General features: G+C 45.0%; 1 protein-coding gene across 5 annotated transcripts in view; it reads right to left on the reverse strand.

The window, feature by feature from the left end:
• HIC2 (HIC ZBTB transcriptional repressor 2) overlaps positions 1–24987 on the reverse strand; it is a 262898-nt gene that overhangs the window by 103870 nt on the left and 134041 nt on the right. For all 5 annotated transcript variants that reach the window (XM_069215223.1, XM_069215219.1, XM_069215220.1 and 2 more), the window contains exon 2: positions 19575–19667. The gene's annotated coding sequence lies outside the window, so the exon portion shown is untranslated. The remainder of the gene's footprint in view (positions 1–19574; positions 19668–24987) is intronic.

Raw genomic sequence — 24987 nt, forward strand, 5'->3', positions numbered from 1 at the left:
TCTCAATGACGGGGAAGTATGGATAAGTTACTTACCTGTAAATCCTAGTTCTCTTCCAGGGGTATCCTCATCAAAGTCATAAACACTGAATATTCCCGCCCTTGTGCGGGGACCCCGGAGCATATATAAAATATATACACATTATACATGTGTAACAAACAGTCATGCAGGCTATCATGTTAAAAACAGGCTAAAATGCTTTATTTCTATGAAGTTTTTTTTATTTTTTTATTAAATACTACAATAGAGCCTAAATAAGTACCCAAGCTCATAAAACTAGGCTTGGGGAAGTAAGCAGTAGCAAACTCTAGTGAAAAAATAGAGAAAACTGCATTGAAAAACAATGAAGCATTCTTAGCCAATAGGCTGCATGTAGGTTAACACAGGAGAACCATAAAAACTTTGACACTGTGCCTTGAAGACCCTGAGCACCTCCAGTATCCCACCATGCCTCAGGGGTGAAGGAAAGGTGACAGTTGGTTCACAGTTAGGTCAGTTCTTTTTACGGTGACAATTTGTATAATTGAATCAAAATACTGTCTGTCCTGCACTTCCAGTAGACGTGCGTCCGGGGAGGAGGTTGGGTTGTTTATGACTTTGATGAGGATACCCCTGGAAGAGAACTAGGATTTACAGGTAAGTAACTTATCCTTCTCTTCCAGGGGATCCTCATCAATAGTCATAAACATTGAATAGATTAGCAAGCCCATCCCTAAACCCAGCGGACTGTCCGATAGAAGTGCAGGAATAGACATGTCTTACGCAAATAAATTCCTTAGAGTGGCCTGCCCCACTTGGGCATCCGCTCTTGCATCGGAGTCTAAACAATAATGTCTTGTAAAAGTATGGACAGACTTCCATGTAGCAGCCTTACAAATCTCAGATATAGGAACATTGTTAAGGAGAGCAGCAGTAGCCGCTTTTCCCCTTGTGGAATGCGCTCTAGGCCGCGCTAGCAATTGTCTATTAGCTAGCTGGTAAGTATTAACAATACAAGAAACTATCCATCTTGATATTGTTCGCTTAGATGCTGCTTCTCCTGTCCTTAAATGACCATAGTTCACAAACAAGCGGTTAGAGTGTCTAATCGATTTTGTCTTGTCCAGATAAAATTTCAGCACTCTTTTCAAGTCTAATGAGTGCAATGCTTTCTCAGCCGGAGTTTCCGGATTGGGAAAGAACGTCGGTAAAGTTATGGTCTGATTAATATGGAATTCTGACACCACCTTCGGAAGGAAAGATGGGTGAGTTCGTAGAACTACTCTATTGTCATGAAAAACCGTGTACGGTTCTTTTGCAGACAAGGCCTGGATCTCACTGACCCTCCTCGCTGAAGTAATGGCCACCAGAAAAGCCGTTTTCCACGTAAGGTGTTGTAAGGAGGCCTTATGGATAGGCTCGAAAGGAGGGCCCATAAGTTTTGCTAGGACTATGTTCAGTTCCCACGGAGGAGAAGGCCTCCAAATTGGCGGAAAAACTTTCTTCAAACCTTCTAAGAAATCCTTGACTACAGGTTTCGTAAAGAAGGATTCCTGAGAAGGTGACTTGCGATAGGCAGTAATAGCAGACAAATGTACCTTAATAGATGATACCTGCAGACCGGATTTCGCTAGGTGAAGCAAATAGGACAGTATGACGTCCTCCTGCGCCCGTATGGGATTATGGCCTTGCTGACAGCACCATATGTAGAATCTCTTCCACTTAAAAGCGTAGGAACACCGCGTGGAAGGCCGTTTGGACTCTTTCAAGATGTTCATGCACTCCTGCGAGAGTCCTAGGTGCCCATACTGCAGGAATTCAGGAGCCATGCTGTTAAGCTCAGAGAGGGTAGGTTGGGATGCAGAATCCTGCCCTCCATTCTGCTCAGAAGATCCGGTCTGCACGGCAGCCTCCTGTGAGGTTTTTCCGACAGGTTGAGGAGATCCGTGTACCAGAATTGTCGAGGCCATTGTGGCGCTATAAGAATCATTCTGGTCCTGGATCCGTAAAGTTTGCTGATCACTGCCGGAATGAGGGGAATCGGCGGAAAAGCGTAAAGAAATGTCCCTGACCAGTCGATCAACAGGGCATTCCCTCGAGATCCCGGACGGTAGAACCTGGATGCGAAGTCTGGGCATTTCCTGTTTACATCGTCTGCGAAGAGGTCCAGTTGAGGCCGACCCCATTGCGCGAAGATGTATTCTGCGACTTTGTCGTGCAGGACCCAATCGTGAACGTCCTCCAGGTGTCTGCTTAGAAAGTCTGCTTCTACGTTCTGCTGACCTGGCAGGTGAACTGCTGTGATTGACATTCCTCTGGCCAGGAGCCAATGCCATATCGCTTGGGACTCTCGTGAAAGGGGTAGGGATCTCGTTCCCCCTTGTTTGTTCAAGTAATACATCGTGGTTGTATTGTCCGTCTGTATCAATAGAGTTTTCCCCTGAATTAGCGGTGTGAAAGACTTGAGAGCCAGATGGACCGCTCTGAGTTCTAGCAGATTGATGTGGTACTGCTTCTCCTTGTCTGACCACAGACCCTGCGCTTGAAAAGGACCCAGATGAGCCCCCCATCCCTGAAGAGACGCATCCGTTACCAGAGTGTCGGATGGAAGTACCTGGTGAAACGGAGCGCCCACTGACAGGTGAGGTCTGTGCATCCACCATCTCAATGACTGAAGTGCTACCTCCGGTAGCCGCATTGTGTCTTCCCAGCGACCTGTTCTTTGGCTCCAATTGGCCTCCAATGCCTCTTGGAGGGGTCTCATGTGGAGTCTGGCATTTGGGACAATAAAGATGCACGATGCCATGGAGCCCAGTAGTGATGTCACCTGACGTGCCGTAGGTGCGCTGGCTCTCAACAGGTCCTGGCACTTCTTGTTTATTGAGGACAGTCGTTCCTCCGAAGGATACACTTTTTGTAGTTCTGTGTTTATGATAGCTCCTAGGTAGTGAAGACTCTGCGTTGGAGTCAAGGTTGACTTCTGGTAATTGACCTGAAGACCTAGAGCTTCGCAAACTCCTAGTACAATGTCCCGATGGCTTCTCGCCTGCTCCGGAGAAGAAGCCTTTAGTAGCCAGTCGTCTAGGTATGGATATATGTATATCCTTTGTCTTCGTAGATGCGCGGCCACCACTGCCATACATTTCGAGAAAACTCTTGGAGCAGATTTCAGGCCAAAGGGTAGAACCCTGAACTGGTAATGCTGTAACGCTACTCGAAAGCGCAGGAATTTTCGATGCTTTGGAGCTATTGGGATGTGGAAATACGCATCCTGCAGGTCGATGGAGCACATCCAGTCTCCCTGATGCAGTTGAGGGAAAATTTGGTGAAGCGCTAGCATTCTGAACTTCTGCTTTCTTATGTATTTGTTCAGCAGTCTTAGATCCAGGATTGGCCTGAAAACGCCCTCTTGACCCTTCTTTGCTACTAGAAAGTAACGGGAGTAGACCCCCTTTCCTCTGTGGGCAGGTGGAACCCTTTCTATGGCATTCTTTCTTAGGAGGGCGAGAGCCTCCTTGCGTAGCAAGGTGAGATGAGCCGGATTGTGTTTGATTGGTGGCAAGTGTGGTGGAGGCTGCTTGAAAAGGAGAGAATAGCCATGTTCGACAATATTGAGCACCCATTTGTCTCTTGTGATAGAGTGCCACTCGTGAAGATGAGCAATAATACTTCCCCCCACCGGAGTGGTGTACAGTGTCGAGGGAAGCGAGACTTCATTGCTTAGTGGGTGCTTTTGGAGTGGACTGTTGAGGTCTGCTTGACCCTCGCTCCCTTGTGTTTCTTCGCTGAAACAGAGGGCGTCCCTGTCGTTGCTGAGACCTTTGCGACCAATGAGGGGTTTGAACCCTCTGTTGGAAAGGGCGTCTATCGTACGGTCTGTACCTCCGCCTGAAATCTTTCCTTCTTTCGAGGCCTACCGCCTTCATGGTATCCACCTCGGTCTTCATGCGGGCCAGCTCTTCGTCTACATGGGCACCGAATAGAGAATTCCCGGCAAATGGGAGATTCAGGATACGTTGTTGTGCCTCCTGTTTCAAGCCAGTGAGCCTCAGCCAGGAAGATCTCCTCGCACAGATACCATGTGCGTACCCATGAGCCGCCAAATCCGCCCCATCCGCTGCCGCGCTGATAACTTGGTTAGATACCAGGCATCCTTCCTGTAGAATCTCTTGGAAATCTTGCCTGCCTTCTCTGGGCAGTTTTTCTGTAAATCTACTGAGGGAATCCCACAGAGAACGATCGTACCTGCCCAGGAGCGCAGACGCACTAGAGACCTTCATTGCTGAAGCCGCTGTCCCGCACATCTTTCTTCCCAGAGAGTCTAAATGCCTGCTCTCTTTATCCGGGGGTACCGTGGATGAAGATGCCACTGAGTGGGTCTTTCGGGCGGCAGCTATGATCACTGAGTCTGGTGGCGGATCCTTCCTAAGGAATAAAGGGTCTTGCTCTGGAGCCTTGTACTTTTTAAGAATCCGAGCCGGGGCAGACTTAAGCGAGGCTGGAGCCAGAAAAGTGTCCATGGTTGGCTGCAACAAACCAGGCACTAGAGGCAGCAACTTTTTCGACGCTGATCTCTGTTGTAGCGTCTCAAAGATGATTGATGAGGAGGTAGACGGTTCTGGAACCTCTATATTGAGTTTCTGCGCTCCTCTTAGCAACACCTCGTTGAAAGTGGTTATGTCATCCACTGGTGAGACTCTAGCAGGTGGTGAATCTGTAAGAGTAGGTGAGTAACGCCCGACAGAAGAACCTGATGAAGACCAAGAGGGTGATCTTCTTGAGCGCGACCTGGATCTCCGTTGAGAGCGAGATCTGCTGCGGGACGCTGTAGCCGAGCGCCTAGGCCTCGCGGTCGGCTGTCGAGGAGCTGAACGAGCCCGTTCTGCCCCGGCTGTCGGCGATGGCATTCTTGGCGGGGAGGCAGTGGGTGAATACATTCGCGAATATTGCGAATCTGGGGAGGCCGCTGGTCTGTTGAGGCTCTCCAGCCATCTCGGAGATAGGTTGATGGGCGAGACATGCCCAGGAGATGCTCTTGACCGAGAAGAGTCGCTCGGTATGGAGACCACTGGAGACGGAGCCTTGTCTGGCGAGGGGCGATGTTCTGCTCCCTGTTGGACAGGTAAAACCTGCGTCGACGTCGATGGCTGTTTCGACGTCGAAGGACGCCCAGTCGGTCGGTCCTGCCTCGACGTTGATTGCCTCGACGTTGAGTGCCTTGACGTCGAACGGCGTTCCTTGGACCTCGACCTGCTCGCCGTCGTGTGCCTCGACGTGGAGCGATGGGAGGTTGACGGCGGATGTTTCTCGTGCAGTCGTGGAGATCTCGACGCCGTGTGTCCTGACGTCGGGGGGCGCACAGCCTTTGGCGGCGACCGGGTATGCCGGCGATGGCTCGACGTCGATCGGCGGGCTGCCGTCGACGGAGACCTGCCCCTGCTCTGATGTTCCCTCGACGCCGTTCCCTTCGACGTCGGGTGTGTCGCCGTCGACGGCGATCTATGCCGGTGGGACGGTGGTAGCGACGACATCGACGGTGAACAAACAGGTATTTTCCTACCTGTCGACGTCGACCGGGCCATTCTCTCCTGAGAATGGCCTTCTGGATGCCTGGGGAGTGAGGACGACGATGTTCTTTTCCTCTCCTGAAGCCCATGAAGTCGGATCTTCTCTCTGTCTTTCAGAGTCCTCCTAGACATGTTCTTACAGTACTTACAAGTGTCAGGGCAGTGACTCTGAGGCAGGCACACTATGCACAGAGAGTGGGGATCTGACTGGGCCTTCTTCTTCCCACAAGCAGGGCATTTGACAAAAAGAGAAGGCATTTTTCTGTCAGAAAAAAACTTCCTAGCTCAGACAAAGATGTTACTTGTCGAGTGAAAAGTGAAAAAACGCTTTTTTAAAGAATTTTTCTGAGGAAAACTCAGAAAAACTGAGAGCTCAATGCTCCAGGATCCTCTCAGAAGAAGCCGGAAAAAAGAACTGACCTAACTGTGAACCAACTGTCACCTTTCCTTCACCCCTGAGGCATGGTGGGATACTGGAGGTGCTCAGGGTCTTAAAGGCACAGTGCCAAAGTTTTTATGGTTCTCCTGTGTTAACCTACATGCAGCCTATTGGCTAAGAATGCTTCATTGTTTTTCAATGCAGTTTTCTCTATTTTTTCACTAGAGTTTACTACTGCTTACTTCCCCAAGCCTAGTTTTAGGAGCTTGGGTACTTATTTAGGCTCTATTGTAGTATTTAATTAAAAAAAAAAAAAAAAAAAAAAAAAAACACTTCATAGAAATAAAGCATTTTAGCCTGTTTTTAACATGATAGCCTGCATGACTGTTTGTTACACATGTATAATGTGTATATATTTTATATATGCTCCGGGGTCCCCGCACAAGGGCGGGAATATTCAATGTTTATGACTATTTATGAGGATCCCCTGGAAGAGAATCAAGCATGTGAATCTATGAAAGTTCCAATACTGGAGTAAACACTGTGTTTTTTTGTTGTCTAAAAACATATGTTACTCATAATAACGGGGTGATTCAAGTGGGCACTTTAAAAAACATGTTCTTTTTAGCAGCTGGGCGAGCAATTAGGAGTGAAAATAGAGCATGCAAGTGACGAGAAACGTTCTATTTTACTGTGTTCTCACACATTTCCCAATAAAACCTGTTCCGCATTTATAAAAACATCACGTTTTTCCACTGAATTTCAATCTTTCTGTGGATGTAGGCAGCAATAGTATTTGGGTCCAGGGTCAGCAGGCACCTTTCTGGAGAATGAAATATGTTATGATAGATTGTGTGGTTTCCTTTTGTTTTCCATGCTTCCCGGACTGCAGTGAGCAACTCGGAAAAGAGGTGATTCTGCACAGTGACCATCAGGACTGCCCCAGTCATCCCCAAAGCATCCTGATGAATTAAGCCAAAGACAGTCAATAGTCACAGTAGAGAAGAGATCAATAGAACGCTCAAATGAATGCAGTATGTGGCAATTCTTGAAATGTTTCTCATACGTTTCTAACCATCAGCTGACATAGCTTGAGCAGAACCAGCTACTCGACGCCTCCCAATCTGGCTTCCGCAGCAATCACAGCACCAAAACTGTCCTAATCATAGCCACCAATGACATCCATGTCTTCCTTGACCAAGGAGAAACCGCAGCTTTGATCCTCCTCGATCTCTTGGCAGCCTTTGACACCGTATCCCAGCACATGCTGATCTAAAGACTCCACCATATTGGCATCCAAGGGGACGCGCTCAGTTGGATCACCTCCTTCCTCACGAGAAGAACCCAGAGGATCCACCTCCTACCTTTCACCTCTGAACCCAAGGAGACCACCTGTGGTGTCCCCCAGGACTCATACCTCAGCCTCACGCTCTTCAATGCATATATGACCCCGCTGGTCAACATCAACAGATCCCACCGTCTCAACATAACTTCCTAAGCAGACAACACCCAACTCATCCTCTCACTCACCACCACAACAACAAACTTACACAGAATCATGACAAGCATTGCTGAATGGATGAAGACCAACTGCCTGCATCTGAACACAGGCAAAACAAAAGTACTAATCTTTGGCAATAGCATCAACACAAGAACAACTCATGGTGGCCATCAGACCTAGGAACCGTATCCACTCCCTCCGACCATGCCAGAAATCTCGGAATCATCGATGACAACAAGCTCACCATAAAATCACTTATCAACACAGTCTCCTCCGCCTGCTTCCTCACTTTGTGCATGCTAAGTAAGATCTTCAAGGCTACCCTACACATGAGACGCACAGTGACACAGGCCCTCATCACCAGCTGACTGGACTATGGCAATGCCCCCATTTGTAGGGATCACTGCACACCTCCTACAGAGACTTCAAAACATACAGAACGTCGCAGCCAGACTCATCCTTTCCTGACGAACCCACATTTCACCCTACCTCAGGCAACTTCACTGGCTCCGCGATGCCAATTCAAGCCACTGATCCATGCACACACAGCTCTACACAACCAAGGACCCGCGTACATTAACCACTGCCTGCATTTCGACCAACCATCAGGAAGACTACACTCTGCCTCCCTTTCACTTGCCCATACTCCCTACATCAACTGAAGCAGAAGTGGAGGGCACTCCTTCCCTCACATAGCAACAAAAACCTGGAACAGCCTCCCCACACACCTCCGGACCATCACTTCACTTCCGGAATTTCGAATGGTCCTCAAGACATGGCTGTTCCAATAAGCCTCCAGGACCTGCAAGCGTCTGAATACATATCAGGTGATTAGCAATGTTTTATAAATCCTGATTGATTGATCAGAAAGGTGGTGCCTAGTGGGGGACATGTCTAGGGGTGAGAAGTGTCAGGGTAGCTGTCAGGTGAAAAAACCTGGCTCTAGAAAGCAAATCACAAATTCCCCTAATGAGCAGGAGACTCCCTAAATTGATCTGTGGTAGACAGAGTCCGAATTTTCAAAATAACAGTGTTTTACTGTGATAAAAATACTTTGGGATTACATGCACCAGTATGCAATATGGGGGTGTGGGACAATCTTGCCAACTAGTGTGCATTTCCCCCCTGCCCATGCCAACTAGTGTCCATCCCTGCCCAACGATATCTTCATGTTAATGTTTTATCCCTATGAAGGTATCTGTGAAGCTGGAACTGCAGCTTGCCACTATCTGAATTATCAATGTGATGTGTACATGCTACTGCCAACCTTGTTCCCTTATGGCACAAGTACACCACTCTTGTGGGAGCTTCTGCAGCATTGTTCCATATAACAGCAAGGTCTCGGTCTGCCTTCTCCCAACTTTAAAGGTACACTATACAACGAATAATGCCATTTTCCTCTGCATCCATTTAGCCTGGCTTCCAAAGACTGCAACTACAGTCACTATTTGCAGAAAACCTGGTCTATAAGAGAACCATTGTTACTGTTCTTACAGTGACTTTACTTCTGTCCCGTCAGTTGTGTTTGACCGTGTGTATTCAATACTGTTCTTTCACTCAACAGACCACCTGAAAAAAATTGTTACATAAAAACACGTTAAATAGGGCAAGCAAATGCTTCCAAATCATCTTCTCACCTCCCACTTCCCCCGAACAACAATCTCAACGGAGTCTCTCTTCATGTTCTCTATTGTGCCATCTTGCTACTTACTACATCTTATACTTGTTTTTTTATAGTGCCCATACGTGAACACCATAATGTATAGGACTCCTTAGTAGCGACTCGTACTGTGCTAGAGGAGATCTGCCCACCCTATTTTGCTTGCCCTTTTTCAATGCCACTATCCTGTGCTTCAGCTTTCGTGTGGATTGTCTAGTGTAGTAACTACTTAGCTTGTGCTTGACCTGCGGGTCACTTCGGCATTACTGCAGCAACAAAATTATTCATTATGCATCTCATTTGTGAACATAATAACCGTTATTTCTCAAGGTGCCCAAGTCACGTGGTATTTGCCATCTCTCATATTTTTAACTATATCAGCAACAATGGAAATAAAGATGCTCACGTTCACCTCAGGATCATTGATGAACACTTTTAAAGAAGAAAATCTATTTCTGAACCCTATCCAAGATCAGTACTGCTTTCACGCCCAGATTTCATATTACTACTTGCAACCAATCAAAGTATGCCTTTCAAACGTCCTGGTCAAGAATATGATGTGCACCTCTTTCCAGGACACAAGTTTGCTTACTATTTGAAAAAAGCATTAATAAAGCCATTAGGTCTCGTCTTAATGTGCTAACGGTTGCCAAGACAGGCATGCACGATTGTGCATTTGTGCATGTTTTAGCAAGGGGAACTGATGATGCAAGTAGTCTTTTGTGCACTGCAATACTTATACTGCATTTGAGCCGAAAGGATACACCTAAACAACCACAAACATTAGGTGCGAGAGCAGTGTTCCACTGGGTTGAACCAAAATGTGAGTGACAACGTCTCAAGCCAATGACTGAAAAAGACTTCTCAAATAAAGCACTTGGTTGAAAGGGGCTGACTCAAAGCCCATTGTATTTATGACAGGTTAATTACGATATCGAAGCCAGACCTAAAAAGGCCAAGCATTTTAGTTTGCATGGTAAAACTCAGTATGGCCAGACAGATTGTTTACTTGTTACACCATGTTGGCTGAAATTCTGTAAATTAGGGGGTGTAAACTTCAATTAATTGACTAACGTGAAATAGTAAAACAAGTAAAACCCTTTAATTGTTAATCCATTAAGAATTTGACAAAATGAGCAGCCAACGTATACTTTGCCTTTATCCAGTGGCTTAACATTTTTACAGAGTCTCAAAGTTCATTATGCAATTGCCACAATTGCAGAGCTCCTGGTCAGACAAGTTTAGGTTCGACTGACTGGTGTGAAATCCTATATTATACACCAATCACTTTGTTCAGCTGTAGATAATCGCAATGGTAACACCAATTTAGATGTTAACTTTAGTGCGTTCATGTTCGTAAAATGTTCCTTTATAAGAGGCTCTAGAATTTTACAGGTCCAGCCCCCAATCCAAACAGTGGTGCCACCACAGGTTTCAGCCAATCGTTAAGTAATAACGTGCATTGAGAGAATTCACATTTTATGGAGTAGACTTATCACATTTCAATTCCAATACGTATTTTTAACAAAATGAATACGCTGCTCAGACGCCATTCAGCTAAATTTTGTGGCACACATCCGAAAGGATTAAGCAGCTGCAAATGGCAAACTGGGACGTCTGCAACCGCTAAATAAAGCTCGGACATGTTCTAACCCTATTTTGTGAGTTGGCAACCTATAACCGACTCGCAAAATAGGGTTTCCAATTGGGTAGTAGGAAGGGGAGTCCCTTCCTAATAGCAAGTCACAGAGCCATGTGTGAATGTTTGCGACTGGAATTTGGTTGCAAAACATTTGCACTTCACCACCAATTTTAACCACTCACAAACGGGAAGGAGTCCCAAAAGGACCCCTTCCCCTTTGTGAATGCAGATGCCGAAATTTTAAGAGCAGCACTGCCTCCTCTTAAAAAAAATTAAAATAAAACTTTTCATTTTTGAAATGCATCCCATTTTCCTTTGAAAAAAGCCCCAGCAGGCCACCATCACTGAGAGTGCAGGCCATTCCCAATCGGTTGCAAACTGCAACCTGCCTAAAGAATAATAATGAGGCAGTTCCTTGCAACCCCTTTTGGAATCATAAACCGTGTCTGAGACACTGCTGTACATCACATTTTGCGACTTCCTATGTGCAAGTCATAAAAAGTTGTAATTAGGAAGTCGCAAATTCCAGCGATAGTACATGTGGCCCTTTGCCCCTAGGTGTTGGTGGTTGTGGACAATAGTATTATTGAAATGATGCACTTCATTTATTGTCCCTAAACAGGAACAGGGGGGGATACCGGTAACAGTAGAATCAGAATGTCCTATTGGAAAGTCCATAGTTTGTCGTTTTTTGATTTAGAAGTGGAACACAAAAGACATGCATGACATTTTAATGCGTCGTAAGAAGTCATATCACGGTTTTTAGCAGTAAAAATGGTGATGTGAAGCATCTTGAGTGAAAGGGGTAAAAAAAAAATTACACATGACGGTCAGGTAACAATATCTTCACTATGGAAGCATCAATAAAGAGATGTGCGGCTGTAAAGTATGCGAGCAATAAGCCAACATGGCATAAAGAGCAGCACTGCGCTGCCCCTTTATCTCGTCTTCTTTCTTCAAGAACAACGAGGCCAAAAAGGTAAGTACAGCCAGCACCTGGGAAGAAAATCAGCATCATTTACTACATGCCTTGGAGTGCCACTACACCTGTACGAGGGACTTCGGACAAACTCTAAACGAAAACAATCCATTTGAAGGGTAGGATTTGTAACTACAGATTTAATCAAGCATGCAATGTGCTCTTGTCAAGTAGTGCCGAATCCCCAATTCCAATAGCCAATATTTTATGGTATGCCACACCATGCAAGGAACTTTGGCCCATTTCACTGCAGGATTTTCTACACACAAATTTAACAAAGAACACATGTAACTGCTGGCGGGCCAAGTACCCTGCATATCACCATCTTGTTTGAGCTTCCTTGGCTGACTTAGAGGGCTGCACATAGTGCCGGAACCCAAATCCACAATGTCCCTGGTCTCTGAATGTCAATCCTTCAGCTGGCCCACTTCAGGGAACATTCCTTCACATAAAGCCTGCACTTAATCTGTAGGTGGTTGAGGAACATGTCGAGCTGAGCATGTGGGAATGTCATTCCATTGCAGAGGTTCCAATGCCTTCCTAAATATTCATCCCCCAACTAGCAACATTCAACAAGGTAATCTGCGGTTTCAGTGCTCAACAAAAACTCTGGGAAATGCAGTATTATGAGCATTTTGGGGGGACAACCCTATTTGTTTTGAAGCATTGCAATGTTTACGAAACACCTACATTAAAAGTGATGATCTCTCCTTATGAAAAGTCATACCGCACACTGGTTTCAGTAATAACTTAGGCCAGTGATGACATACCCACACATGGGTGTTAAGTGCCCAAGCCGGACACACCTGACCAATTGATCATGAAACCAGCTTGGTGTGAGAAAGCTGCCGCTTCTACTCAATGGGATATAAAGAAAAGCTGAAAAAGAAAAAGAAAGGGAGGGACCGGGAGTTTATGTGGTCCAGTGTACGATCTCCCAATTATAGTACTATAAATAAAGGTACACTGTTCCAAAACTACACTTGGTTTTGAAAGGCGACCTGAATTGTCAGGAGCAAGAGCCCTCATGCATCACAATGGATGACTAGCATCATCATCGGGCAGTGCTTCTCACCAAGCCGGCACTGCAATGCTTGGTGGGCTCCCCGGAGGGGGCTCTTATGCCGTATTGTTCAACTAGAGTAAGCGAGGTAGTTACGCTAGGAATAGAATACTGGAGAGAACAAGTGATAGATTAAAATTGGTTATTCATCATACCTAAACAGAAATACTTTAATCGATGCAGCATTGATGAAGACCAAGATTAAAAGCGAAAATATGAGGGTCAAAAAAGGAGTACAATGCTCGAATGACTCTCCAAAGCAAACCAAAGGGGAGATGCAAAATTTACATGGCTCCTCTATCTGGCAAGGCCAACATGTTTCGCGTCCTTACGGTCCCTATGGATCCATAGACGCTTCATCAGGACCAAAAATTAATAATCTTCTCCAAAAACCAATATAAACAAAATGGGGTCTATATCTAGGATTCTGAGGTGAGACGGTCACTTACATAGTAATCACCTAGTCTGGTCACCCTAAAAAACAAAACAAACAACATAGAACGTCATTACGTTATTAATAATAAAAATGGTTAATTAGTGGCACTGTGAAGTTCCTGCACGTCCGTTTATGTTTTCTATACCCCGAGGCTACGCGCGAGCCGGAAGGAATTCCCCTACCGCCCGCCGTATTCCCTTTAAAAGTTCTCGTACTACGCCCGCTCACCGTCTAAGCGGGACGCTTTACCGAGGGTAGGTCCAGAGTGCAGGACCTTTAATCTAAAAGTAAGTTGTCGCTTCTACTTTTCCGCCGTCTTTAACAATTCGGCTTTTCTTTATACTTTTGTAGAATTTGAACCCGCAGCAGACCGCGCTACCGGTCACAAGCCTGCACCGACATGGTTGTATGGATCACAGTGCCACTAATTAACCATTTTTATTATTAATAACGTAATACAGATATCTACTATCATGAAGACAAACCTTATGTTTTGTATGACATTGTCACCGTTGAATACTTCATCGTGGGTTACTCACATTATGTCATTAGATATATTGCAAGTTCATATTTCTTTATTTACAATTTTTGTTATTCTCAAACAGAGACTATTTCAAATCCATAGTACTTGTGTCCCATGGAGCCCACCCCACAATAAGGGATGGTAAGCCTTTTTGACTGCGTTTTTTTATATTCTTTCTTTATATTCATTTCTATAACTATTTTTATTCTACTTCTCTGGTACTGCACTTCTTTCGCACTTGCCACGTGTGATGTGTGATTACTCACCAATTTTACTACACTCAATATTGTCAGTCCTTCTGACGTTCTATGTTGTTTATGTTTTGTTTTTTAGGGTGACCAGACTAGGTGATTACTATGTAAGTGACCGTCTCACCTCAGAATCCTAGATATAGACCCCATTTTGTTTATATTGGTTTTTGGAGAAGATTATTAATTTTTGGTCCTGATGAAGCGTCTATGGATCCATAGGGACCGTAAGGACGCGAATATCGTGGCGATTGTGGCGATATCGGACCATCATGGGTAGAAATATTTGAGTCTTCCCCCTACTGGGGAGGTGTGAGGTGGAGGAAGGTGTAAATAGTCATTGGTGTGCAGTGGAGGTAGATCCTCTGGAGATGGATGCTTTTCCGAAGTCTTTGTTGTTTACACCTCTGTAGATTCCTCTAATTAAACCAGTATTGTAGAACTGGGAGTCTTGTTTGCTTTGAGAGGTGGAAGGCTATGTAGAGGATGGTTTGAAGCCTCCCCTGAATTGTGGGCAACGTAAATTACCACGTTGTGTAGTGATGAGTAATACCTGCATAAGTCTTTGTTATTTCTGAGTCTTTTTTAAGTTTTTCTATGGTGTGGTCTACTTCTTGGCCAAATAAGTGTTCCCTATCGAATGGCATGTTGAATACTGCCTGCTGTATTTCTGTCTTGAATCCTGAACACCTAAGCCAAGTGTGCCTACGTATAATGATACTAGAGTTAATGCCGTGTGCTGCAGTATCTGCGGCATCAGTTGCATACCTAAGGGAATTATTACAGATCGTATGACCCTCTGAAACTATCTCTTGTGCCATTTACGATGTTCCTCTGAGAGGTACTGGAGGAGATCCTCCATTTAGTCTCAGTGAGCCCTGTTATATCGTGCCCAAAGTGCCTGTGAATTAGTGATATGCCAATGACTGGCAGCTTGTGCAGCCACTCTTTTGTCCCCTTGCATCTAGTTTTTTTACTTTCCTTTTCAGGAGGGGGTGCATGTCCTATGGATTGATTATTAGCACATTTTCATGCTGTACTGACTATGGAGTCAGGAGAAATTTGAGCCTGTATAAATAGAGGGTCTGTTAGGTACTGCCTTATATTTCTTATCCACTTTTGGAGTGATAACTCAAGACTTTACGGGTTCTTTAAAAATATAATTGGCATGCCTAAGCATGCCGGGTAACGTGGGTATAAACTGACTCTTTATGTGTGGTAGGGTGACGAATAGGAAATCTTCAATAGGGTCAGTGTGCAGCAGGACACTGTGGTATGCAGCTGCCCTTGCTATGACCTGATGATACAATGTTGTGTCTTCAGGTGTTGATGGCCGTGCTGGATATAAGTCAGAGTTATTTGACAGGATGGGATTTGGATCGTATGAATCCCATGGGTCTAGGTTCTTCTCTGGCATGTCACCCAAATCATCTCTGTGAGTAGGTGGTGAACGCTGTGGTGAAAACGGTGATTCAATAAGTGGTGTAGGAGATTGGGGAGGAGGGGGACAGGTAGAAGGAAGAACTGGTGAGTATGGTGGAGAAGGCTGAGGTCAAATTGAAGTCTTGTCCCTTGAGACCTTTTTAGGAGTAGGAGATCCAACCATGGCCCAAATGCAGTGGTGGTCCGGCAACCTGCTTCTAGGGCTTCTTTAAAGGATTTATATGGGGAGTAGGGGTTGTTCTACTCACTGGATGCGCAGAGGTGACTGGCTGGCTTTCTGTGTTGGATTGGATGTCCGACTCCAAATCTTCGATGGAGAAGGCCTCCTCCTGCTCCAGCTCCTCCTGAGCATGTTCTTCTCCAAAGATATCAGAGTGTCATCTGGTGTTTTAGACACCATCTCCAACCTATTTGCTCTTCAGTCCCAGAGAGTCTTCTTGGATCAAAAGAAACGGCAGGAGCCACAGATTTGTTTGTTGTGGTCAGGGGAGACACACAAATTACGAACCAGATGTTGGTCGGTGTGGGGAAATTGAGTGGCATCAAGGGCAAAAACAAAATAGAGTACGCTCCATTAGCCCTGCATTGTCCAACACCACGTGGAAGATAAGTTCAGAAATGGACACAAACGTCCTGAAGGGTGGTAAGCCAGCTCCCCAAGCGGAAATTCAGACCGCCCACAAAATATATAGAAAACTTGATTGAATTACAATACTATTGCTGAAAGAAAGACAGAAGAGAACAGTTCGGAATAGACCGAGCTGAGGAAATACCAGGAGGAGAGGAACACACATCAGAACCCGACGGCGGAGAGAAAACAATCTAACAAAGGACTCGATGCCCATGTGCAGTATCACCGAGAGGAGTCGTCACTCAATCTTGTGACTTGAAAAGATTCTTCTAACAAAAACAACTTGTAACACTCCAGACCTAACACTATATGGCAGACATACGCAAAGCATGTGCATCTACAGCCACACATGCCATCAAACATGTATTTTGGGAGGCCCACGTAGGATGAGTTGCCCAAATCAATATGAGATTGCACAAAGGTGTTACCTGCCATCACTGGCTGCGAAAAAGCCAGAAAACTCAAACTTTTAAGAATCTGCAAATGGGAGAAGCAAACTTTAGTTACAGATGCAGTCTGGTGACAGAAAATGAGTGCAGAGATAATCATTATACCCAAATTCATCATCACTCTAAATGGCTGAGGTCAGGGTCCAAGTATTAAAAGGCACATGATGGAACCCTAGCAATTATATTCACATTTTGTAAACATAATTTCAGTTTTTGCATGATTCAGTCTCAAATGTTTACTCTTATCCTTTCCTGAATGGTGTCAAGCTCCCATGTGTTGGTTTCAAACATTTCGGAATCAAAGGGTGCAGATACAAAATAAAAAGTAGTGAGAACAACGTTGAGCTGTTTGGAACTCCTCAATGCTCAAAACTGATCCAATTGAACTGTATGAGATCATCAATTACAAAAGAAACTACCTTTGTACACAGACTTGGCTGAAACCCATCCTGAGGCATTCCATGAACTTGCCGTTATACTGTCGCTTTGAAGATGGGCAGTGGCTGGTTTCTCTAGATTGGCAGGTTATGGGAGGAGGGCAATGGGTATCCACAATGAGAAATTACAAACATCCAATGCATTTTTTTCCAGTGGCGAGGAATTAATGGCCTTCTTCAACCAAACAGCAAGGTGTCCAAGTCAAAACATTTGTTAGCCTTTTCCATCAGAAGCAGGACCATCAGTTTGCCCAGTATGCCTCCCTTGCAGACGTCATCTAATCCCTTGGACTCAATCTTCTACGCAGGCAACACTCACCTAATCCTCTCACTCTCCAAGGAACCCTCCAACACCAAAACTAACTTCTGCAATGCCATGGCCAACATAGCCAAATAGATGAGACAACTGCCTCAAACTCAACTCCCACAAAACAGAAGTACTGATCTTTGGTAAAAACACTTCAGTATGGGACCATAGCGGGTGGCCAGCAGGACTTGGGCCATCACCCACACAAACAGACCATGCGTGCAACCTGAGCATCATCCTCGACAGCCAATTGACCATGAAACGACAAGTCAATGCAGTCTCCTCCTCCTGCTTCCACATCTTTTGCATGCTCTGCAGAATCTTCAGATGGATCCCAATCAACACCAGAAAGACCATCACGCAGGCCCTCGTAACCAGCCTCCTTGACTACGCCAACGCTCTCTACACCAGAATCATCACCCAGCTCTTCAGAAGACTCCAGACCATACAGAACACTGCAGCCAGACTCATCCTGGACCTCCCCAAGCAGACCTACATCACTCACCACCTCAGAAACCTCCACTAGCTCCCCATCCAGAAGAGAAGCCAGTTCAAAATTCTCAAGCACACCTACAAAGCTCTACACGACCAAGGACCGTTCTACATCAACCATCGACTGAACTTCCATCAGCCCACAAGACACAGCCCACTCCTTTTCACTCGCCATCGCGCACACACCCTGCATCCATCAGAGCAGCTGTGGGGGCCGCTCCATCTCCTACATCACCATCAAGATCTAGATAAGCCTGCCCCTCCATCTCCGAAGTCCTGGCGGACTGGACTTCAGAAAGAAACTCTAGACCTAGCTTTTCGACTGAGACGTGACACCTTCAGCGCTCAGATACCCGCAGGGTGACAGTGCTGCACTTTAGAAATGCTAAATGATTGATTGAGATGTGGGTCCTGTGCTCACTGTGCCACTTGAATGAAGCTACACCCGACTGATGATCGCCAATCAGGGCGAAACAAGTATTGGGTTGCTTGTGCTTCAGTTCAAGGAGAACCTGACTTGACAATTTCGGCTGGACTGTTCCCACTGGTGCACGGTTAAGCTGGAACAGATTTATATATGGCTAGGTCCAAAACTGAGATGGTGTAGTGAGCAAAGTAATGATGGACTAGGATGTGGCCCTGAATAATAACCCGTGGCTGAGATCAAGCATTCCACCCCTCACCTTTTTGTATACTTCTGTGACTGCACATACAACAGTATATTTTTGTTAAAGTCCCTATATGTCAACTAATTTTTTTTTTTTAACATCTAGTGTGACTGGTGTTTTTCCCCAATTAAACTGATGGAAACGTTAATCTGTTGTTGGCTCCCCTTAATAAAGGCTCCACAATTAACAATCATTAGCGAAAGTGTTCGGGGGACCACTGTTTTTTCCCAAGCAGATGAAGATATAGCTAGTCCTCTGCCAGTGAACGCTGCCCACGGTATAGACAATGAAATGTATATCTGCAGACCAGACATAAAGCACTTGAAAAAACTTCCGGGGCAATAAACAAGATAGGCCTTGCTGACGAGAGAACAAACACCCCTAAAAGGAGCCTAGGAAAGATGCAGAGATTACCTATGGCACGCTAAATTCCAAAAGAGGCACACCCCGGGGCCACCAAGAAAAGAGCAGGCATTTCAGGATCGGTCAGACATGACGTGCAGGAAGCAACCACAAAGGCCCAGCTGCCAGACCAGCCAGTGAAGCAGCATTTCAGAAACAATAGGTCAGTGAAGACTGATAACCCCATTCACTACCTGCCCCCAAGGCACCGGGCGTGGCTTTACATAAACAAGCCTCGCTTTAAATGCCAACACTGTGCCTCTGGCAGGCGTGCTACAGGGACAGGCCTTGCGTGCATGCGGGGCCTGGGCTGCTGAAAGCAGAGATTGGCACATATTTCAACTCTGAAGACAAACAAGACGAGATGAGAGACCAATGAGGTGCCGGTTCACCCCACTTATTTAGACACGAGAGGTGACGCGGTATGGTGGACACTGTTTAAACTGCAAAGTCGGCCTTAAATTTGCAGCTCTCCAATTTCCCAGGTCTTGTGCGAGTTCATCAGCCAAAATGTATTTTTCACCTGCATTTCGATACTTGTGATCCTCAATCTGTAACGAATAAAAGAGGACTACAAGTACCAGAATACAAAGTAAAGACATAGACCAGATGAGCTACTCACACGTGGACCTGCTAAGACTTCTGAGCTATGCCTTTCCCACCTCCCAAGCTGCGAGAAGCCAGGCACAAGGCTTGAAATCCCAGTAACACAATCCGCCCTCTCGTCCGCCGCAGTCAGCAAGAAGTCAGCAGTCAGGCCAGGCTTACCATTCTATAACTCAGGCAGCAGCCCGGCAGGGCGGTGGTTGAGGGTGTCGTTTAAAGCTTGGCCGCATCTGATCCTCGGCTCGGTTTCGCCGCCTGAAATGGAGAACCAGAGCAGAGAGCGGTGTTCAGGGTGAGATTTCACATTGTCATATTTATAGCATTTAAAGAGAGGTCACAGCGGAAGCGGAACACAGCGCACGTGCAGCCAGAGCTCGGCTTCCGCAGCCCTCCATGCAGAACAGACTGATACGATAATACATCCCATATTGAGAACATTTTTTAATGCTATATGAAGAAGCGACATGGCACGAAAACACACATTTTCAAAGGAGAACATGTTACTGAAAACAGGACGTAAACGAGCTACACACTATTTGCCCGTAGAAGTAGAAACACTATTTATTCATGCAATGCTCAGCTAACACTGGGATATGATTGGAATATTTTGGGTTGATTACACAAAGGCATTAACTCGCTGGGAAACTAATTTGATGGTGAATGTGAGATCGCATGGGGGGATTCATTTCCGGTTTCCAATGTGCTTTTGTAATAAGATGGCAAAGTCAGTATGTCTCGCCTTTGGGATCTAATGGGGTGGCCATTTTTTAATTTATTTTTTAGATGTTGTGAGGTATGGCTAAAGAATAATAAATAAAAAAAACTCAGATGAGGGGTTGTGTGCACTTTGCTGAGTGCGCACCACCCATTCGCACGCCAACAAAATGACACAGGCCCCCCCCCACCTTTTTAGGGTCGAGCCTGCGTCGCATGTGCTTGCGCATGTGTTTCGCTAAGAGAGACACTTTAGGAATTTAAAAGGGCTCGGAGCCCTGACCACGTCACGTCAGTGTCTTTCATTGGCTCGTGGGCTTGCCTGTTAGAATCTGCTTGATTTAATTAGTGGAAGGCATGCATACGTCATGCCTTTTCCGGTGGATAGCCCTCCCCGAGCGCATCGACCAAGTACAGAAAACATGCGAGGCTTGCTGTTTTCCGTCCGACTCGTGGACTACTTTTTCTCTATTTTCCCAGCGCGATCTCGCTTGGCAGAATGCGAGCACTTTACATAATATTGACCCTGTTACACAGTTAATTGCACTTTTTCCTGTTACGTACATAATTGCACTTTTGCCGAAAGGTTTCATTACCAGTGAAAAGTCCGGTTAGGAGTTTACAATGCTATCAGCTCTAACACGAGCAAATGCGAGACCCATTGAATTGCAAATGCTTGTTTTTATTTTCCGATTGAGCTGGATAAGTAAATAAATAGGAAAAATAACCCCACTCAAATGTTTTTTTTAATGCGGTAGGAGGTTGGGCGGGGAAGAGAAGTAACACATGGGTATGTGTGGGGGAAGGACCACCGAGGACAAAGGTGGGGGACACAGAAGCGACAGAGAGCATCTTGGAGCACGGAGGAAGGAAAGCAAACAGGTGAGCGACAGAGCAACATGGAGCTGGAGGAGAAGCACACAGCAGCGAAATCAATGCAGGGTGGGAGAAGCACACAAAGGTGGGTGCATCATGTAGAGAAGCAGGGAGGGAGAAGCACACAAAGGAGACCGCTGGAAACCACATGCACTCTCAGCAAATGCTTGAGAGGAAAGAAAGACGTTTTATAAAAGTGAGCAGGGGAAGGACCCAAGTAAGCTGCAGGCCTCGAAAAATCATAAAGATGTTACTAGACCTGCAAGTCCAGTAACTTTAATAATCTATTTGACCTAACTGTAATGTACTTGACCCATAAACGGGTCTCAAACTTTGATCCTAGACAAATTTTTAATTTTAGAGTCACCTTTTTCTTCATTCTCATAAGTGCACCTTCAAATATGTGAGTTTAGCGTATCTGCTGTACAAAAAAACCCTTTTGTTTGATTAAATGGACTAAACATTTACTCCATGTATAATGTGGGGCCTATTTAGGATGCTATTTGTATCGCTTTTGCACCAAGCAATGTGGTGCAAGAGTGACACTAACGTTAAGGCAGATTTTTGAAGCCACACAAAGACACTTTGCATGGTTCTGAGCGGCTCCAAAAATCTGGAATAATGCAATGGAGCACAAATTACTCTGCCCTGGGAAGGGGTTCCATGGATGTAGCATGGGTGTTCCCACACCTCTCATGGCTTTTGATACATCCCCAGATTTACAAGGACTTGTAAACCTGGGATGCGCCAAAATCTTACATCTTTCCAGGGGAGGCGACACAAATAAAATATCTCTATTTCTCCTTGTTTCTTCCTCTTTGTGTGCTTCATTCTGCACCACAAATAGAAAGAGGAATATGACTCTTAGAATTCTGCACAAAACAATCCTGCATGCAATGCAGGCACACTTGCACCATGATGCAGGGGTGCCTGCGTTGGCGCTAGACAGACCATTGTGCGCCAGCGCATGGAAAAGGACAGGAATGCACTGCATTGCCTTAAATCCAGCTCATTCTGACCCTTTCTCTATCAAACACTGCAGTACAGCAAGATGACTTGCTGCGCCGCACCCATAAATGAGGCCCTAAGAATGTGGCCCGCGTATAGGGTACAAATGATCCCCCACTTGCCTCTTAGTTTACTAATAGCATTGCCGTCAGGGCAGGAGTGTGTCTCAGTTTATTAAAAGCGAGTGTTTAAACATAATCATAATACTAAGGCGTGAAGGTATTGCACTGTCATTTACAGACAGTAAATTTCCAAGAAATGGACAAAAACCTTCCAACTAACTTGCAGCTTTACTAATAAAACTATATAGTGTGTTAACAATAATCTGTAACAACTGGGGTTCAGAAAACATATTTATCATCTGCCATCAACAAATAATGTGTTCTGATTTGTTTTCATCCTATTAAAGTAGTTTTTCAATCACTCCGAAGTACAAAAAATGGGCGATTACAACTACTGAAATATATTTTGAAATGTTAGTACAGTTGACTTCTCAGTTATTTAAATGTGTGTTAAGAAAAACCTGACACCCTACAGCCATTCATTTCACAATGTACAACTGGTCAGACAGCTCACTTTACAAAATGCTGGAACTCTGCAGTTAGAAAAGGAAAATTTATTGTAAGAAGACTGACTTTTGACCTCTGTATCTCAACACAGAGCAAATGTGTCAAGCGTCTTTATTGCTCCTTCACTTTCTGATTGAACATAATTCTTTGGCCAGAATTGGTGAGTAGGCCTGAGCTGGCAATACTCCACAGGAGGAACCAACATATTATATTTCAAGCACTTACAATAGCTTGCACATGATGCACCAAGTAAGCATGTAATAAGTCTCCCAGGGAAATGGCATCCTTATCTGGTTTACATCTGGGCAGCTCCTCCACATTTGTACTGGCCCAACTGGCCTAGCTGCGCACAGAATAGGTAGCAGAAGTAAGAGGACTCTTCCTAGGACCCTTCCTTGAACTAACTCTCGGCTGATTCCTGCATAACAGAAAAAAGTTAACTCACTCCAGTTGTTGTGGTGATGGCCATAGGATTAATCAGGCTGGAGTGTAAAAACTCAGCCAGAAGAGTAGGCAAGGAAAACACAATTTCCACCCCCAAAATGTCCTCCTGATTGTTGGACCACCTTAGTTACTTGACAAATCTAGCTATGCAGCCAGATTTTACTTCTCTATTTTGAAACTACCTAGCAGGACTTCTCACTTTGGGACACATCTAACCCAACCATGGACCTCAGTGTCCCAGGTATTGCTGGTAAGAGGGTAAGTTCTACAGTCTCTGGAATGATGTATGAATCCCTTTTCACAAACCAGGATGTTCAATTTGCACAACAACTGATTTGCAAACATGGGTGCAGTATGCTATGCAATGTATGTAGAAATAGATCTGATCACAATCTGTCCAATTGCCTAGGATCACAAAACGACCTAAATAATTCAAATTAATTACATTCCTCATAGTGTCCTAATAAGGTTTTTAAATTGAAGACGCCTACAAATGCTTTTAAATAAAGAAGGAAAAGAAAGCCTGTATATCATATATTACAAACATTCCAGCATTTTGAAGTCGGTGTATATCAACATGACATAGAAAACGAGGGAGGCAAGGAGGGCTGAGAACAGGCGGTGGAGGAAAACATCCTTTGAAGCATGATAAATATGTTAAAGTGAACATAGGTAAAATGTTGAAGGGGCAGTGGGGAGAAAGAGGTAAGTAAAATTTCTCTGGGCAAAGGGGGGAATGGCCATTTTTTGGGGGTGGGGCAGAATTTCCTACATCTATGAATGAGGAGTATAAAAACCTGAAAGAGAAATGTACTTTATGTATTCGTTTTATATTTTACATTCAAACGTTCTTAATTGTAAATAAAGCTCAGTATTTCGGAATAGGTTATTGGGTTTCATGGAGACATCGGGTCATAAAACAAGTGCAACAGCCCTTCACATTAAAGTGTCTCATCAAGAAGGCACAATTGACCAATCAAAAATCCTTTGCTTACGTCTTATCCAACAGATGAACAAAATCTACAGGCAGGTTTTAGCTTGTACACTCCCATGCAAATAACATTTCTAATTATAGAATGAAAAAGAACCTGTCAGCGCAAGTACATTGGCTGCATCCAACCACAAAGTACCCTAGGACCCATCAAGTTCTAAAGCATGGCATTGTTCAAATGTCATCTGATCACTTTGTAAAACGTGGACAATGATACAGACTCTTCCTGAATATAGTAGTTTATAATCTGACAGATAAACACACCTACTTATCCACCACACAATAAAAAAATAAAAAATAAAATTGTTTAAGTTATATATGTTTTGGTGTTTCTAAGGTGCAAACCTAGCTGGCGAACAACAGTGCCTGGTAGTACCCATCTGAATAAGTTGCCCTCAGTTGGTGAGATGGGATGCAACCACTGTAGGATGGGTGCCTGTCAAGGTCATGCATGTTTTCAGAGTGTGAATCAATGCTGGATGATTGATTATACTAACAGGAGGAAAGGGCCATTTTTGTTAACGATGAGGGTGTTGTTGACTTTTTCCAACAAATGAAAGGTGGGTTATGGGATGGACGCTGGCAGGGTCAGCTGGATCCAGTGTAAGGGATTTCCAGCACTGGGAGGGTCTGTCCATTTAAGGAAGGTGTCCTGAGTTAATAAGGCACTGACAATGTGAAGGAGGAGTATAGCAGCTTCTCCCTGCAGAGATTTGATGATGTGGAGAGAATCATATCATCTTTGTAGGAGCAGACTGTGAGTGAGTTCAGAATGTTGGAGAGGTCTGTGTGGAAGACCGTGTTGAAGGATGACCAGTTGGTGGTGTGGAGGTTTGGTGTAGCTGGTGGTGTAGTTGACAAAGATGAATCTGTGATGTTAGATCAGATGTTGTTGCTTTTCTCAGTAAAGGAGAGGTTGATAGTCCTGGATTTGTAGGCTGATGGCAGGATGGGGTTGGCACACTGTTTCAAG

This window comes from Pleurodeles waltl, chromosome 11 (genome assembly GCF_031143425.1).
Source record: "Pleurodeles waltl isolate 20211129_DDA chromosome 11, aPleWal1.hap1.20221129, whole genome shotgun sequence".
In the NCBI taxonomy this organism is placed as follows: Eukaryota; Metazoa; Chordata; class Amphibia; order Caudata; family Salamandridae; genus Pleurodeles; species Pleurodeles waltl.